This window comes from Scardinius erythrophthalmus (assembly GCF_964197995.2).
Source record: "Scardinius erythrophthalmus genome assembly, chromosome: 12".
Taxonomy (NCBI): Eukaryota; Metazoa; Chordata; class Actinopteri; order Cypriniformes; family Leuciscidae; genus Scardinius; species Scardinius erythrophthalmus.
The window spans coordinates 9,564,352-9,583,365 of NC_138232.1; positions in this window are offsets into that span (position 1 = coordinate 9,564,352).

The window sequence follows — 19,014 nt, forward strand, 5'->3', positions numbered from 1 at the left end:
CTTGATAGCTACTAGAAAGACCTGGAACTACAGGACTCTACGTTGAAAAAACCCGTTTGTTGCCCACCAGGTATCCATGGTAGTCGCGTGACTGCAAAGTATGAATAGAGAAAGATGTGATTGAAAGCAGGTTGAGCTCAGAACCAATTAGCCTGCGCCATCTAGAGTTTCATGACAGAACTTTGTATTTATCATTATCATTATAGTTATCATTATTATTGTTCTTGGTGTGAACAAGTCTTAATTAGTAATATATTGCCTAAAATGTATGTATTCTATGTGTTTATAAAAGCAATATCACACTCACAACTGAGCGTTTTTGTAAAAAAATAAAAAATGATAGGCTTACATCTAATAAATCAAGCATTGGGTAGAAAAATGAAGCAGACTTGGCTGCAAATTGCTTCTAAGCAGCAGAGTTCGTGAAACCACCTTCAGACTAACCAAACAAATCAAACTCTGCTAACAAATGGACTTGGGTGAGCAACACCAAAACCTCTAGTGTAAAAGAACCATTAGACATCTTTCGGATGAGAGGTCTTTCAGAGTAAATAAATAATTGGTGGCTCTGCCAACGAAGCATTTCGTAAACTGCTGTCAGTTTCACTCAAACACATTTCTGGCCTTAGCACCGGCTTTCCTCACGACAAAACAACAGAAAAGGAAAAAGAAAAGGCGAGCCCCCATTCCCCAAAAGCCCACCACAGACACCCATTTACTCTCCCCCTCTGCCGTGTTAACAGAAAAACTTCATTTGGCATGTATTGTTAAAATTTTTATTAATGGCAATTTGTGTCACTCTGACAGGCCTCTTCTGGAGAAAACATCCAGGCCTTGTACAAATCTATCACTCAAGTTGTCAAAAAAATTTGTTCTCATGCAATATGGATAGGTTGTATGCTGGCAGAGATGGGGAGAGAGAGGAGGCAGGAGAGAGATGGGATCTGTGTTCGGAGACTTCTCCATAAAAGAGGTCATGCTGCTCATATCGGGAAACCTCAATCACAAACAAATGTTTTATTTAGAGTACTTAAGCGTTGTTTACTTGCCGCTTGCTCTCTCTCTTTATCTCCCTTGCTTTCTTTCAATCTCTCCGCATCCATCTCTCACCCCCTGTTGCCTTTCAGTATGTTTTTAACCACCGGTGTCATATGAAATGATGATAAACTTATGTTGACAAAGCCCTCATCTATATTCTAGAAGATGAGGGATGAAAGCCATCTACTGTACAGTCAAATATAGAAAATATCCTCATATTATTCTATTAAGTTCCCCACTGTATCCATTACCTTAAATTCTATATTACTTTACTTTAAGGTTTGTATATTTAAAGACTAGCTTCAGATTTGCATTCCTGAATTTGTAAGAAAACCATCAACTACTTTGCTATAGAGCAAAGATTTCTGGGTAAATATAAAGGTTTGAATGCGTTTTCTGTTTGTTTGGTTTTTTTTTTTCATTTTTGATACATCAAGCTTTTATGGCTCATATTGTATAATATAGGAGAATAAAGAGATCATACTTGAGGAGGAAAAAACACCCCCGTTTTATTCGGACGGGCAAACTTCGGCATAATCATCAAAAGCAAAAGCCTGATGCATAACATGATATTCGTATATAAAATAAAAATGTATGTAAGGATAATAAAGTAAATCTAAGTTGTTTAAGTGTTCACAGAAAAAGGCCTGACCCAAAGGCCTTAGAAATGTGTGATACAATGATACAATTTACTTTGTATGGCTAATTCAATTCAATAAAACAATGCAGCGATTACGAACCATATTACGAAAAATATAAATAAACAGGTATTAACTTTCATAAAGTCTTTTAATGTTTAAAGTATTAATTTAGCTTTTTACTCTCCTTCCTTTCATATAATTTTTCACTCCAAGTGGTTGACCAGCACTGACAAGAGTGACAACATGAATACCTGCTAAACAAAGGAGACACTTGTACAAGAAAATACAATGACAAACAATGGATTGTAATTATATGACATCAAGCACAAGCTTATGGGGCGAGAAGCAGAAATAGAAGCAGAGGTATTCACAGACACTCTCCTCTTCAGAAGAGGTCATTAATCATGGAAATGTGGCCGTGGTTATGCTCTCCTCTCGTGGAGTGACATATCACTGCTCTTCCTGCTTTCTTTAATTGTGTCCGCTCTCCCTGCTGGGCCATTGGCTGCGGGGCTGATGGACAGAGGAGGCGGGGCTCTGGCGGGGTGCCGCTCAGAGAGTCCAAGCTTTTTCTTTCTTTCTGTGACCATAAACAGCATCCCCCATTAACAACACACATGCATAGCGGTGCAATAACACTCTCAGACAAAGGTGAAGGTCTAAGTAAGACACTCTCTCAACTCGATTCACTTTTGTTTTCACCTAATCCTCAACATTTTTTTGTGACCATGACCATCGGTGGAACACAAAAGCTATTTTACACATGACACTTTGTAAAACTCCAAACTCCAAATAAGCACCATAAATGTATTTTGACTCCTGTACTATATTACACATCTTCTGATCAGTTATACGACTGCATGATGTGGTGAACTAACCAAATTTTAAGTTGATATTCACTATAAATTGCTCTACAATTAAAGACACTGTAGGACTGACTGCCATGACATCAGACATTACTGGTTATTTCATGTTTTGTGACATCAACAATAAATCGAAATGTCTAACAGCTTCCTATTGGATTTCAAGTTGTAGCTGAGGGGAAGATTTTCAGTAAATAATGCCTTAAAATTACAGCTTCAGAAGACTTTGTGTGTATACACATATATATGTATGGAAAACTTTTGGTGCTTTATGATGCATTTGTGTTTTTTGGAGTCCATTTCTGCCACATAAGAAAAAAAAACATGCTTTGGTAAATCAGAATTATATGACATAAAAAGTTGTAAGTATGGTCACAATTATAAGGTCAAAATTATGAGATAAGTAGTTATTCTGAGATAAAGTGAGACACAAAAATTACAAAATGTCATAATTGTGGCGTATAAAATCAATTATGAGATTAAAATGTATAATTATGACAAAAATCTACTATTTAAGACTTAGTATGTCATAATTTCGACTCTTTTTCTCATAATTATGACTTAGTATCTCATATATGTACAACATTTTATGAAGACCTCTTAATAAATTAAGACCTTATTAAGATTTGCCAAAGATATTTATTAATTTTTATTTTGTCTTATAAAGATTTATGTGGCAGAAATGAGCTTCATACTTGACAGAAATGGTTATTATATATTATTTTTAACACATTTTAGGTTATATAATCTCGCTATACTTTTTGATTACTTTTGACTTTTGACGTTAATCAAATTGAATTGAACATAATAATATTCTATCAATAAATTATGAATTATTTACTGCCATTGTGTGAATAATATGTAATCATGTGATCAAGAAAATAGTAACTGTAGTCTGATTACGAGTATTTTACTCGTAAGTACTTAATTTTTGGAATCTGATTACTTAATCTAGATTACATGTAATCAGTTACTAACCAGAATTCATAGTCATGTTATCAGTTCTGGTTAGTAACTGATTACATGTAATCTAGATTACATGTAATCAGTTACTAACCAGAACTGATAACATGACTATGAATTTTTGTTTCGCGGATCTATTCCTTAATCATTGCCAAGACACATTAAAAAATATATAAATAAAATTGAGACATACTTTGGCAGGCCTTATCGAAGATTTGAACTGATATATTTATGTGCACTAGCAACATGGACAGTCTATATGCACTGTAACGCATGTGAGAACCCAAAATCAATGACTGTGTCAATACAGTGTGTCTAAGTGCAGAATTAAAGGAGAGAGATACGGCAGGAGAGAAAGAGAGACACACATCATTCGATCAGGACGTTCTGAGAGTTATTTACAAGCACATCCCACTGCTGCGATCAACGATCATTTTAACAGTGACTGAAGTCCGTCTCCCAAAGCAGGGGTGGGGGGGGGGCATCTTTACCCTTAGGGCAAAAAACATCATTAACATTATTATTGTTTGAATTCTCTTTTTTCCTTACTATTCTACCTCCTTCTCTCCAGTAATTCAAAGGAGTCATATTTATATGCCCATCCTATTGAGTGTATAATTTCTATAGAGCTTGCATATGCAAATATGAAAGGGTTTCAAACAGCAGAAAACACATAGCCTATGTGCAATTATGTAAATTGTATTTTGTTATTCATGCAGTTATTCACTTGCATATTCGGTCATGCATTCATTTGTGGTATTAATGCCTAGTAGATGCTGTAACAGAGGGCTGTAGGGCTCTCTCCACAGGATCAGATGCTGAGACAATAGACTGATGCGCTCACGCCGCACAGAGAGCTGCTAACTTGACTGAGAGTCAGAAGGAAAATGTTGTCTTAAAAGTGACACAGGCTCACAACAGAGGAGGAAACAACAGAAAGACACACGGTTTCCTTTCTCTTATTATTACATTCAGATGTCCACATCTGGCATTACACAGTGTTATTCTCAAAAATGTAAACAGTTTTTGGAGGAGGCACCTGCTGGTCCTCATAAAATGGGGAAAGAAATGTCTGAGCTGGATTGGATTTTTATTATTATTATTATTTGACCAAAAAAATAAAAAAAAAACATTTAAACTTTCCTTAAAAAATAAAAAAATCTAAAAATGCTACAGTACAAAAACCAAGAAAGAATGCATTTCTTTTCAGCACAAAGCACTTAAACTTCACTGGTTTTGTATCAATTGAAGGAAAACTTGACATGTTTTAATCCTTTCTGCAATACAATTGGGTTTTAGTTCTTTCTTCACTTCACTGTGTCACTGTATTCCCTGTTCGCTCTCCCATCTGAGCAAGCCACAGCATGCTCTATGTTTGGCTAAACTGCGTAACAAATTCAAGAGAATAGCTACAGTCAAAGACACACCACAGACTCCCAGCAGAAAAATAATCTTTCATAATTTATGATTCCACATGGGCCCTGACATTGCAGCCTGCTAAAACCCAAGAACATCTCTAATATTGAAGATGTAATGGCCTCAAAATTGATGTTAAAATAATATGATTTTTTTAATAAAGATAATATTTATCATTGTATAATAAAGCAGTGTTGTTTTAGTATCACTAAGATATTTTGAATCCGTTTTTATTTTAGTTAAAGTTTTGTTGTTGTGTATTTTTGTCATTTATGACTGTTTTATTAAGTCTATATAGTTTTTATTCATTTTTATTCAAGTTTTAGTTATTTTACTACATCGTTTTGACTTTTACTACTGACATTTTTCTCAAAATTGCGAGATATAAACTTACAATTGTGAGTTATAAAGTCAGAATTGCACAATATAAACTCTCAATTATGAAAAATAGCCGCAATTGTGAGAAAAACAGTCAAAATTGCTAGATATAAACTCGCAATTGCAAGAAAAAAAGTCAGAATTGTGAGATATAAAGTCCAAGGAAATAAAATCAGCTCACAATTCAGAATTTTTTATTCAGTGGCAGAAACAAGATTCCATAGCTATAATAACACCAACTTCAGAAATACATTTTGAAATTATTTTCTGTGGTAATCAACAGCATGCCACAAATATGCTTGTTTTGAACCCAGAACATTTCTTTTACATGCTTTAACCTCTCTGACCGTTTAATGTAGAAAATATTAATTACTATAGATTTAGTCTTGAAGACACATACTATTTGCTAATACTGTTTGTAGCTATATTCATTATGTTAATCTACACCTACATGTAAAATAAACATAAATTAAAGAAATCCATATGCATAGCTACAGTAAGTAAATGTCATTGGCAATTAAACTAAGAACAACACATTATCACAATGGCATACCATAGCCCTATTTATATTGATCAGTGCTATATGGGTCAGCAGACACTGTAATATATTTGCTCCATTTCTAAAAATGCTTCAGAGATTTTAACATAATGAAGCCGAGCACTGACCCATCAACTGCTGTGAGATTTCCAGTATAATATGAAGTAACGCTGATGGAAAGAAAAGAATAGCATGATATTATAAAGTATCAGATGATATTACTGACTGTCTAATATTGCTTATGCTCACATGGATATCTAAATTGTAATGACTCCATTCTGCAAGCTTAATGATGGCTGAGACCGCCTGTACTTCACTTATGGAATAGATTGAATTACTCCCTCTCTCTCCTTCTCTCACTCTCCAACACTCATCCACACATAAACACCCTTCTCACCTCGCTTAAGCACCACACAGTCATATAGATCATTTAATCTGAGAGATAATGACCAAGAGGGAGAAGTCGCAATGAGCTTGCGTTTCATTAGAACAATTTCTTTAATTGCGTCTCTCTCTATCTCTCCTTCTGTCCTACTTTGTGGAATCAGCAACAATGAGCAAAGGGTTCACACACGCACACTGGGTTTATTATTTAGAGTCTCAAGGATAGGGACACTTGAACTAAATTGCAATTTCCCTCGGTACGATGAAAGAAAGCTGAGGGTAAAGGATAAAGGGCATACTGAGTGCTCTACCTCAGAGATTTTGGGCAAGATGAACAGCTGAGAGTTTGGTTGTTTTCCACTGACAGGGTCCCAAATCGTACCGTCCAAATCCCTTGGACTTCAGAGAGTAACCATTGTAAATTGTAAAATTGTGAAAAGTACAATAGGTTACCTTGCTGCTGCTGCTGCTGCAGAAAAAAAAAATGGTTTAAGCTGGATGTAGTTGGTTAAGCTGGTCTCCCAGTCTGGCCAAGCTGGTGTTCAGCTAGTTTTAACTGGTTGGTCAGCTGGTCTACCAGCCTGAGCATCTAAAGAAGTGGCCAAAACCCCTCTAAATCCGTGACCAACCTGCTAAACCCTCTATGACCAGGCTGGAAGACCAGCTGAGTCCAGACAACCAGTTTTGTCTGATTTTAGCTGTTTTTGTTTTTAGCACCTGTTAGCATTATGCTAAGCTATTCATTAAACTGAAAACACAAAGAAAGAGAGGTCCATCTAAAATAAAACGATAGGCCATTATTTACAACTATCTTGCTATGAACTCATCAAAAGCATGTGGCTTGCAATATCAAGAAGCTGTATTAAAGGGGTCATGAATTGAGATTTTGAAGAGGTTATCATTCAATAGGAATATCCTCTGTAGAACGACTCGTTGTGGAATGTGCCTCTTTATGACGTAATAGTGTGACAAAAGACCGCATCTGCAGAAGAAAATCAACGCCTACTTCATCATTGCAACTTTGGCCCCGCCCACTGGCGTGTTAGTGAGATGACAAGGATAGAAGAGCACAGGATAACTCACTGGACTAAAAATAACATTACCTTCCAAAGGATCCTAATGCTATGAATGTGGTTATTCAATTTCAACAATGTGAATTTCTCAGTTGAGCATTATTTGTTTGTTCAGGACATTTCACTGTGAATTATTTGGTAAATCAGTCACAATTTCGGCGCAGGCTTTGCAAACAGACTTTTACGATATGGTCTCGACAGTAATGCGACAACATGTAAGTAACCATGGTAATTCTAATGCCTGATCTGTGACCAGTAATTAATGATTCATGTACAGTCAGATTTCCTTTGTTTATGTGTCAGTAAATCAAACCAGTCACCAAACGGTCAACTTCACATTGTTTCTCTTAGTAGGATGAAAATAATCTGTTATTTAAACTGTGATTAATATGCTCATCAATGCAGCCTTTCATGCCACGATCGAAATATAATGCTATAGATCGAAATATAATGCTATAATCAACAATTTTTACGATTAGTTAATCTAAAATTAGGTTAGGAAAAATGGCTTTTATTTCTATATTTTGACAATTTTTGATGTAAAAATCATACTAACATTATAAATCCACCCCAGAAAACATAAAATAATAAAACAATGCAGTTCATGACCCGTTTAAATTACTTGAGATGCTAAAATATCCTTATAAGAGTCATTGTTAAGCTCTCAGGTCAGTGCAAAAATAGACTGGGAAGTCCAACGATCCTCGAGCTGAGCACCATTTCTATCTGTGAAAGAGACAGAGAGAGTGAAATAGAAGCTTGAAGCAATGCACACTTTTTACCAGAGTTACCTAATGTCCCAATAAAACTAGAAAAGTTATAAAGCCTTGTATAAACTTGCTGTTCCAGAGAGCATTCTGTACACACAGCGAAACTAAGCCACACACAAAACTAACCACATACAAATACACACGAGGAGATCATGATTAAATATGACCCGTTCTAAATTAACGGGTTGGTAAGGTTTAGGAAAAACAAATTGAAAGTTAAAACAATCCAGGAAAGTTTAAATCAGGACAAATGACGGAATACTCTTACCTCACCATGTTCAAAAGTCTTGAGCATCTTTTCTCCCTGTAGACACTTGACAGTTCACCCAAAAATAAAAATTCTGTAATTATTTAACCAGTAAGCTATTTTTGAAGAATTTTACAAGCTCTTTTTAATGCAACTACAATTGATAGTGACAATGTCTGTAAATAAAATTAAAAAGGGACTATTTAGTATTCTGAAGCCATATGATAGCTCTGAATGAGGAAAAGTAAGGAATTTGTTATTTATCTTTTGTGTTCCAATTGAAAAAAAACATCAAGTTTGGAACAGACATGAGACTGAATTTTCAGCTTGAGTACAATGTACAAAAACAGTAAAGTCTTCTTGTCTTTTGGCATATTTGAACAAAAAGACAAGGCATTTTGCAGTGTCTACAGTAATCTTTTACTAATATCTTGAGTGAATCAGTTAATAAAAGTGAACTACATCATTATCCACAAAATTCAGTGGTTAACTGGCATGTATTCTCAGATAAATAAATTAGCATCTTTTCTCCCCCATGCAGCTCCACAAGGTGAGTTCTTATCTTCCGCCTTCAAACTGTGACTGAACACTATTGATCTAGAGCATGTTGTCATTCAAATGATAATTAGGACTGGGTTACAGGTCAGGCCAAGATCCGTTTGAACATCTGGATGAGAGTTCCTCAAGGACAATGCAAGCAGCAGGACTTCTGAACCTCTCCAGGCCGTGGTCCATTATACAAATTATCTAATTAATTCCATCACTCCGATACGCGGCAGCTCACTGGCCACCAAACCAGGGAGAAAATACTGCTGAGGGAAAAATGACACAGAAATGGAAATTTTCCTATAACGTTTTCATTATTTTCATCTGTTGGTGAAATGTATGGAGCAGCAGCAAGTCAATATAGACACCTACAATAATCAATTTAGTAGTCAATCTACAGTTAGGTTTGTCTGGAAACGATTCCAAGTTAGCTCTATTAAAAAAAAAAAAAAAAGCTGCAATGACTCATAACAATTATACGTTTATTTGTATGAGATAATTGTGGCAGAACTCAAATTCGCTAAAAAAACAAATTAATAAAATGACTGATTGCAACTTTGCATAGTATAGTAAATTTCGCTTTCCCATGATGAAAATAACATTGTTCAAATATGTAATATACATAAGCAAACCCACTTCTCTTCAAGATTATCCCAACATATCCTACAAAATGCAAAATGCAAAAAAAAAAAAAATTATATATATATATATATATATATAAAATGGACATATTTCATTAGCATTGAATAAATACATTTTAAATGTACATGCTTAACTTCCATCTAAATTAGACCTTTAAAAGATTATCGATTAAAGCTATGCTAATTCCATTTAAAAATAAACATTCAGATATTGAAATGTGAACTAAAGTTGAATGTAGTCAAAGAAAGGGGAAAAAACATTGCAACCTATTTTGCAAATTTACCAGGTCCTGATAAGCATTAAAACAGGTCTGTGGAAGGGAAAAATAAACTAGTATTTGCAGGTGACAGTTGCCAAACAGAGATAGTTGCCTTTAAATGCATGTCTGTGTGTCAAGTGTGGGCTGTAGACACTGGCGGAAAGGTCTTATCAGACTTTACTGTGAACATATTGTTTGCATGTTATGATGTAAATGAACAAACTAAACTGTTTTTGATCCCAGCATGCAAATACGCACGTCTGATGTAAATGAGAGCACCTGGGGAGCAGACGGACAAACAATGCAAATATTGCCCTCTTGTGGCTCCCCTGCTGCCAAATGCAATGTGCACGATCCCTCTGTAATACCCGGTATCATCTTTTTTTTCCTGAGAACAGCATGATATGTAACTGTTTAAAAGTTTTCTGCCAATTTTACTAACCATTATGATGTGGTCACCATCATATTGATACACTTAAAATTGTACTTTTGGAGTTACTACTGTATGCTAAAACAAAAAGTCAAATCTAATGGGAAATCAGTATTTTTTTTATTTTTATTTTTTTAAAGCACAATTCTTTTTGCTTTAAAATACCTCAAATAGCAATTTATTAATGATTTTAGCCTAGCACATAATTATGTGTATAATCAGTGTAGGCCTATTGTACAGTAAATCAGCAACTCTCACCTGATGGATTGTGATTAAAAAAGGGGTCACGGTTCTGTTCTGATAGGGTAGGTTACAGCAGAGAAAAAACTATGCAAAATTTAAAAACATAACATTTGTGCATAATTAGGATAGCACAATAAATAATCTTGTCAATTTATGAGAGCGAATAGCAACCAAATTATGAGAGTGAGTGAGTTGACATGTACTACTATATAAATGGAAACATATACACACACACACACACACACACACACACACACATGAAATAAACAGTGCTTTCAGGTTTTTCACGTAGGTCTAACAGTACAAAAATGTAATAAAGTACGCAAATGTAAAATAACACTACATAGTCTTCACTGTATAACTTAAACATCCTTATCAATTAATCCTTATTAAAGTTACAAAAGTTATTCAGTCAAGAGCAGTGAGTGATTTTGTCTTTGTCATTTGTTGTTTGATTAGCATTAAACACAGGCAACAGCAGGAATATTAGAATGCTGTCACTTTAAGAGGAATGCGCGGATCTAATATACTGATACTGTACATATGCGTTTACTTTCTCAACTGTTTACGTTCACTTAAGACATAACCGACTTTGTTTACTAGGATAGTCGCTATTTTTTGACATAATTTTGAATGTCCGCTCAAATGCAAGAAGACGTGAAAGAGAGCTCAGTTTAGCATTCGAAAAAAACGAGCTCCCTTTCACGTATCCTGGAGCTTGAATATTTAAATTGTCAAGGCATAAACTTTCGTAACAATGGAGCACTGGCCCGTCAACTGTCCCGAGTGACAGTGTGTTCATGTTCATGCATTGTTAGAACTTAAAAGTTACCGGCCAACTGATGAGTGACACCGTTTCATATACTCGCCAACGCAGATTTTATATATATGTATATATACAATTAATTAATATTGCAAAGCCAGTTGAGAACCACTGTGTTAAGTGACAAGTAACTAAAGAAACTGAAATAACATTAAACTTATGAATTTAGTCCAACCTTCCCCTCTTGCAGTGTCACTGGTAATTTATTTGTAGCTTAATACTGATGGACAAAGGTCTCCATTTCAGCTCGGAGACACTGAAACAGGTTTATCTATGCGGGTTATTAACCTTGACCCACTGCAAATACGCTGCACTTCCAGGGGCCTCCGGTCCCATGCCATACATTTTTATGCCCTTAAGAAGTTCGCCCCTGCAACAGCTACAGTACAGGCTGTCCCATCGCTCAAAGCGCTTTAAACTCATCTTAATTGTCACATGGGAGCCGGCGACGGGCACCTTAATTGATCTGACCTTTAGCTGCGCTTTTTAATTTCCAATCCGCCTTTCATTGTTCCATCTGCCACTTTTAAAACGACATCTGGTTAACTGTACTTTACCGGGTGATATCTGTTCGGTTATTTTTAAAACGTAATGTATGCTTCAACAGATGTTAGTTTTTATAGACTAGGAGTAAAACCGTGCTCAGATATATTCGCAGTGTCTGCAATAGTTCCCCCAGCAATTCAAATATTGACACCAGGAATTACAAGCCTCTTGGCCGCCAGTGAACTCCACTATTATGTGGAGGCTTCTTATTTTGCAGCCTATTAGCAAACATCAATTCAAGCTGTATTTTCTCTCATCATATGGCATAAATAAAACATAAGCCTGCAGTTTATAAAACGATAAACATATTATTTTGCAGCGGAGGACTCATTTTTACAAATATGACTGCTGTCAGCAATAAAAGAAGACAATTTGCTTGAATAAAAAAACACATACAGATGCCGTTGGAAAAAAGATTAAAATATGCTTACTGTAAAACAATTGTGTTGTCTATTGGAAGGTCATACGGCAGAATATCATAATGGGGGCCAGTCATGTACAGTTAAGTCCTAGAGGCGTTCCAAGGATTATTGTTGTGAATGTATAAATAAGCCTTACTGCCTTAAAGCTTTTTCATCTTTTGGCGCACTACTGTAAATAAGATGTAACTACAATCACATCTCTAAATAACATCTCTTCAAACGATTATCTTCAGTGGTCACACGGTTACATTATATGATTTTCCTTTATACAGAATTTTTATTTATTTATTATTATCTGTTGTAATATTTTGGTTTGTGGTCTAAAAAATGTGTCCATTTTTAATGGTCTGGCCAATGGAAATATTGGCAGTGCAAGAAAAAAAATATATTAGCAGTAAATAGATTTGATGCAACACAATTAGTTGCCTTTGATTAGTAGTAATGTATAATGTATCATTTTTACAAGTAAAATTCCACAACACAAATAACCTTTAAGCATGTCAGATATTAAAACGAATCTCACTATCTCTATAATGAAACCATACAAGTGAAGAGATGAAAAGCCAGTGCCTGGGTTCCACAAACTCTCTTTCACATCCTCACATGACAATTTGTCGATTTTTACATCCCTGCTTGAGAACTTAATTGTCTGCCTTTACATTTTCCAATAGATAAATTTCCTAAAGCATTATATTATCACGGAGATGACTGTACCTTCAGGGGTGTTAAATTAATGGCATATAATTGACTAATTAAATGCTTATTGATTAGCAAGTTCCTAGGTGATGAGGATGCAGGAAATGGCTACTTTTACGCATGAAAAAGTGCCCATTTTATTCCAGTCTCCATCCCAGGAGTACCGGAGGCCATGGACAACAGATTTTGTGTGAAGAACGGAGACCTTCTGACATCAGTTTGGTTTTCTCATATTTAGATTAAAAAATATTTCACCCAAAAATAAAAATTGTCAGCATTTACTTACCATCATGTTGTCCCAAACACTTTTCACTTTGGAAAAATAAATTACAATGAATGAGCACAAAACTAATGTGTTACAATATTGTTTTACTTTCTAAAAAAGTAACAAATTATGTTACTTAGTTACTTTTTATGGAAAGTAATGCATTACGCTACTTTTTAGTAACTACCTTTTGTGTTACTTTTTTTTCTCATCTGGGCTGGGTTTGTTTTTTGGCAAATGTAAAGGTCCTGTCACATCAAAAGTGAAGTGAATAAGCATCAAGCTGAAGGAAATGCATATTCATGCCTCAGATATTTTGTTGTAAATGTAAAAGTAATTTGTTACTTTATTCGCTACTTGAAAAAGTAATGTAATAACATAACTCAAGTTAACTCACACAGTAATATGCATTACATGAGTGACGTCATGACTTAACAAAATTTGAGTCATCATTTACTAATAATCATTAAGTCATGACAAGTTGAGTCCCATCAACAGGGCAAATATTTTAATAGGCCAGAGTATGTTGCTTTCAGTTAAAACCGCTCAAACATGCATTTTAGTCTGGGACTAGGCTTAAGCCTTGTCTCTGAAACCAGGGGTTAATGTTCTACTTTTCACAAGATTCTCACACAAAAGACATGATGATCAGAAAATGACAAGTTTCATTTTTGTGTGAACTATTCTTTTAATCTGAAAAACATCTTTCTGTACTATATTAGACTTGAGATGTTACTATCTACAAATTGCAACGCGGTATTGGTCATGGCCTCTTTTCCCTGAGATAAATGTAAATACAGAACAGGTTAATTCCCTACGAGGTCCGTGTGTTTGTGTGTGTTTGTATTTTAGAGCAGAGAGACTTTGACATGTTTCCTTGCTCAAGGTCAGAACAGCAGCACTCTCCAGCCACTGATGGACACACGTGGTCCCTCCAGAGCGCGTTTGCTTGTGTGCGTGTTCACCCCAGAACATCTGTTCACCACCAGCCCTGACCGCTCTGATCTGACACCACCCTCGGCTTGATCGTACCACCCAATTCCCTCTCCGGGGCCAGATGGCGGCCTGCTCCCTCCTTCATACCCCTTCTAGCTCTCTCCTTCCCTTTCTCTCTCTTACCGGAGCTGCTTCTGCAATACCCGTTCAGCCACCCGCCCCACAGGTATCGCCCCAGGCTCGGGCCCTGCCACTCACTGTTGACCAGCCTCTGGTGGCTTCATTGGTCCCTCCTGTCAAAAGACAAATTGTTCGACAGCCTGAGCTTTTATGAATTCAGCCCTGAGGTCTAGGGCTCGGAAAAATAGGTTAAGGAAAATCCTTGGCCCGAGCTATCCAACTTTGAGTGGGAAGTCGAGGTTTTCAGAAAAGTTGAGCAGGTAGAAGTCAACAATGAACGCTGAAGTTAATCACTTCAATTTGGCTACTAAATGTGCCACAAGAACAGCAAGTCACCATGTCAAATGCTGGGGAAACTATTGCAGACACTGCGAATATATTTGAGCACAGTTTTGCTCCTAGTCTACTAACATCTGTTGAAGCATACATTACCTTTAAAAAATAAAGTCAAATCAATCAAATCGATTTATTCAGGTGTTTTCAGGAGCTTTCAGCAGTGAGTTAAATAAAACATAATGGCGGTAATTCAAAAACAATGGTTTTAGTTGAATGCTCCGTTGGCATTGAAATATCCAATCTGATAAAAGAATTTTGCAAATAAGATAACAGCTCAATCATGGCCAAAGATTTTGTACAATGTAATGGCAACTTGATTGTATATATACACAAGTTATAAAGCTATAATCTTCTCCATCACTGGATGTGATCAACAGAGAAAGGCACAAAAACATATTTTTAATACATTTCTCTTTACCGCCTGCTTTCCACAGGCTTAAAAAGTACAAATTTACAAAAATAACTATTTAAATGAATGGCAAAGCCAAGGAATGGCAAATTTATATATGGTGCAGTGCTATTTCTGGGTATATTAAATGGGACTGCAGGTAGGCCTACTGTATTTAGTGAAAAGTAAATGGACAGGAGGAAAAAAATTACTTAGCGGTTGTGCCACTTTTGGTATTCAAGCGCAAACTTAGGGTGTTCACACTTGTAGTTTGGTCCTTTTGGTCCACACCAAAAAAGAAAATAAATCATTTAAACACCAAAGACACAAACCAAAAAAAAGCTTCATGATGTATATATTTTGCGCGTGTTGGGCTAAATGTGCTCGCTGTATGTGTGTACATGGTGTTTTTTTAACCAGCTGAAAAAGCACGAAGAGCTTATAAGGGACGGCGGTTCCGATGCCTGTACTGGACTGTAATGGACAACATAGCTCCTATGACGAGAAGAACCATGTATGCTTGAGCATTCTGTCCATTTTAGGGTCGCATTTTGACATCACATCCTATTTTTGGGTTGTTTATATATCTTGGTCCATGTTGCATTCATATTTCAGTCGAACCACACCAGAGTGCGTTCGGAAGCGGACAACGGTGGGTCTTGGTCTGCTTGTTTGGTGCGCACCAAAGTTTACACTTATTCAAATAAACAGAGCAATCGCTCGAACCAAACCTGCCAAGTGTAAACACAACCTCAAACACCAAAAGTGGTACAACAGTGAATTTGTCCCATTACTGGAGAAGAACCAGTCTACTATTGAAGAGATGCACCTTAAAAATATATCTGCAATATTCACAAAATTAGTCATAAACAAGCAAATAAAAGATTTGCAAAATCATCAACTTAATTTAACACTTGCAATAGAATTTTAATCATCATTCAGTGTTAGAGTTCTCAGTTTGTGGTTGCCGTCTACAACAAGAAATGACTCTTGAATCACCTATAGCCAGCGAACGTTCAGAAGCACCCACAGGGAGAAAGTCTGATTTCTGTTGAAATTCCAGATTGCACTAATTAAACCCTTTCTTCACTGAAAGAGGAAGTGCACACTTCTTGAGCACTCAATAGCTCAAAGGATGTCTTCCTCAGGTATGGGGACAGACCGCCAAACCCAAGACTTTAATTCTGGATCTCAACAGCGGAGTAACCCAAAAACACACACAGCTCCTATGCAAGCAGCCTGTGCGCTAGGTGCTTTCCGGAAGTACACATGTAGCCAAAGGCATTCGAAAAGCTGAGGGAATTTTGGTCCAATGCCCTCTTTTAAATGCTCTGCTAACCACAGATGAGGCACAGAAAAAGAGAGAGGATCATTAAGTGGCAACAACATGAATCTTTTTTAATTACTCATCCCTGCCTTAGTCGTTAACGAGAGGGGGAGACTCCACTGATAATCCGTGTAATTGGACAATGGGCCTCTCTCATTCAATTATTGACCACTGGCTCTGTTAGTGCACTGATATCTTCCTTTGCTTGTTAAGACCATGGGACGGTTTAATCTACTGTAAGGACTATATATCTTTATTTCACCTATATAGACACAGCACACTGGTTCACTGTACACATATGCAGTAAATAGAGTATGCGTATGAGTCGATAAATTCCATGTATGGTGAAATAACCAATAACATCCACAAATAGCATGATAAAACTAATTCACAAAGGGGCAATTTGAATTAAATCTTGCACTGATGCAACTCAAATGCATTGATGGTTTCATTGGCAATGCAGAGCCAATGTTAATTAACCCTGTACTTACAAAATCCACACCTTCAGCTACAGCCATTCTCATAACTATTCCCAAATATGACCCTTTTAATTGCTACAATTAATGCACTCGAATGAATATTTCGCTGGACATTTTCAAATCAACAGCTTTTTCAAATCATTCCACATAAATACAGATAAATACACTAATGTTCCTTTGGAAGTCAATGTGGCATGAAAATGATTCCAGTGTGCCTCAGCAGAGAAAGAGGAATGTGGTTTTGGTTAATGAAAGCCTTCCCTTAAAACACTTTATGAAAAAGGCTTACATTCAGTTCGATGATACATTTGTATGCTATACACAAATACCTTTTCAGCTAGAAAAGAGTCATTGTGAGACCTTAAATTATACCATTTTCTTTTAGCACACACCATTTGTGAATTTTAAAACACCAAGACGATGTATCTGGAACAATAGGCGATAATTTATGTGGATCATCAATGCACTGCTTTAGGGCCACATCAACAAGCTCTGTTCTTTGCAAAGACAAAAGAGTATTTCTTCTAGAAACCGTAGAATGTAAGAATACAAAACCTGTCTTTAAAACTAAAATAAGATATAAGATGTAAAAAAGACTCATCATTACTGCTGGCAATTTATTGATTTTAACAATGCAATAGGCTCAAATAATGTATCTAGTAAAAGCTATTCTCGGAGCACAGCGTAATCAACAGATTGTTAGACATGCATTTTCTGGGCCTATGACAACGCCTGATATATGGGGTCGATGAGAGTGTTCCTAATCCATCCATTGCTACAATTTATTAACTTATTATAATTGTATACACAAACATTGTAGTGATTTAGGTGACACAGTGGAAAGATGAAATCCGTTTATATTAAAAGGGGTGCTCACCCCTGAAACACAGAGCTGGCAACACCTTTCAACGGCTGCTTTTAACAACATGGTTATTGTTTTATTGATCAGGATTTTATTACATATTTGACACCCGTGTTATGTGTTAATCGAACGGCGTATAATTTTCTGACACATATTTTACGAGATTACGACCGCAATTAATTTAATAACCATTATTTTTTTGCACTTTTCTGTCTGAGCATGGTTTGTGCTGGAGTGGACCGTTTGTCTTGTGGGTATTGTCAGTCATGTGCGCGCTCTCTCGGCGGGATAGTGCATGACCTGAACGGAAGGGACGGAAATGGCCGACGGTGCACGGATCACAAACTCACCTCTACTCCTCTGTTCTCGCTCAGCCTCCGATCCTTTTGTTCCGGGGAGTGATATCACTATTAGTGGGGCCATTCATTGACGTATAAGTCCACCGCTCTACACTTAAATGTTCCCATTTTATGGGAAAATTATACGACTGCAAAAGCTTTGCACTTGTATACTTTGGTAATGTCACATTTTTCAGCGAAGGACGAGTTAACCTATAGGATGAAAGAAGAAAATTTGTCACAAGAGCAAAAAGTAGCATCGATAAAATTAATTACAGCACTTTTCTTGCACCTGTGCTACAGTTATTGAAAACTAACACACAATATCAGGTCTGAAAAGCATAGTGCTGTGTGCTAAAGTAGAAATAAAGCAAAAAACTGAATTCACACAAAACAAGAGACGAATCAGCATGTGCTCTCATGTATATCTCAAGAGTACATTTGCTGAAGGTGGCAAAAACTGTATCAGAACTATTAATTAATTTGTTCATCTCATTCTCCATAATTGAAAGATCTTATTAGCCCAGATAATAAAGGCTCTGATAACTCTCCCACCTGAACATACAGACGGAACTCTGTGGACCTCATACTCTTAAGTGGCCTTGTCAGCAAATGTATTATTTGGCACAGAGCAATAGCTAAGAACAGTTTGTCAAACTCATTTTCTGTCTTTTTGAAATATTCACAGCGACTATGCTGTGCAATAACCAGCTTCAAGACCTTGAGTGCCCAAAGGTCTCTTCGAACAACTGTAGAATAATTGTTCTCCACAGGTATTTGAAGTCCAAATTGCTTAATAATCATAAATTTAAAGTCAAAATATGGTAGTATAAATAAAGGCAGAGTCCATAGATGCCATTGGGCATATTATTCACTCAACAAAGGCATTTGTAGTCATAAATCTGTCACATCTCCAAAATTAAAATCTGAATGTTATTGCAAATCTAAGATGAAATACACATAACATACCATTTCCTCTATCTTG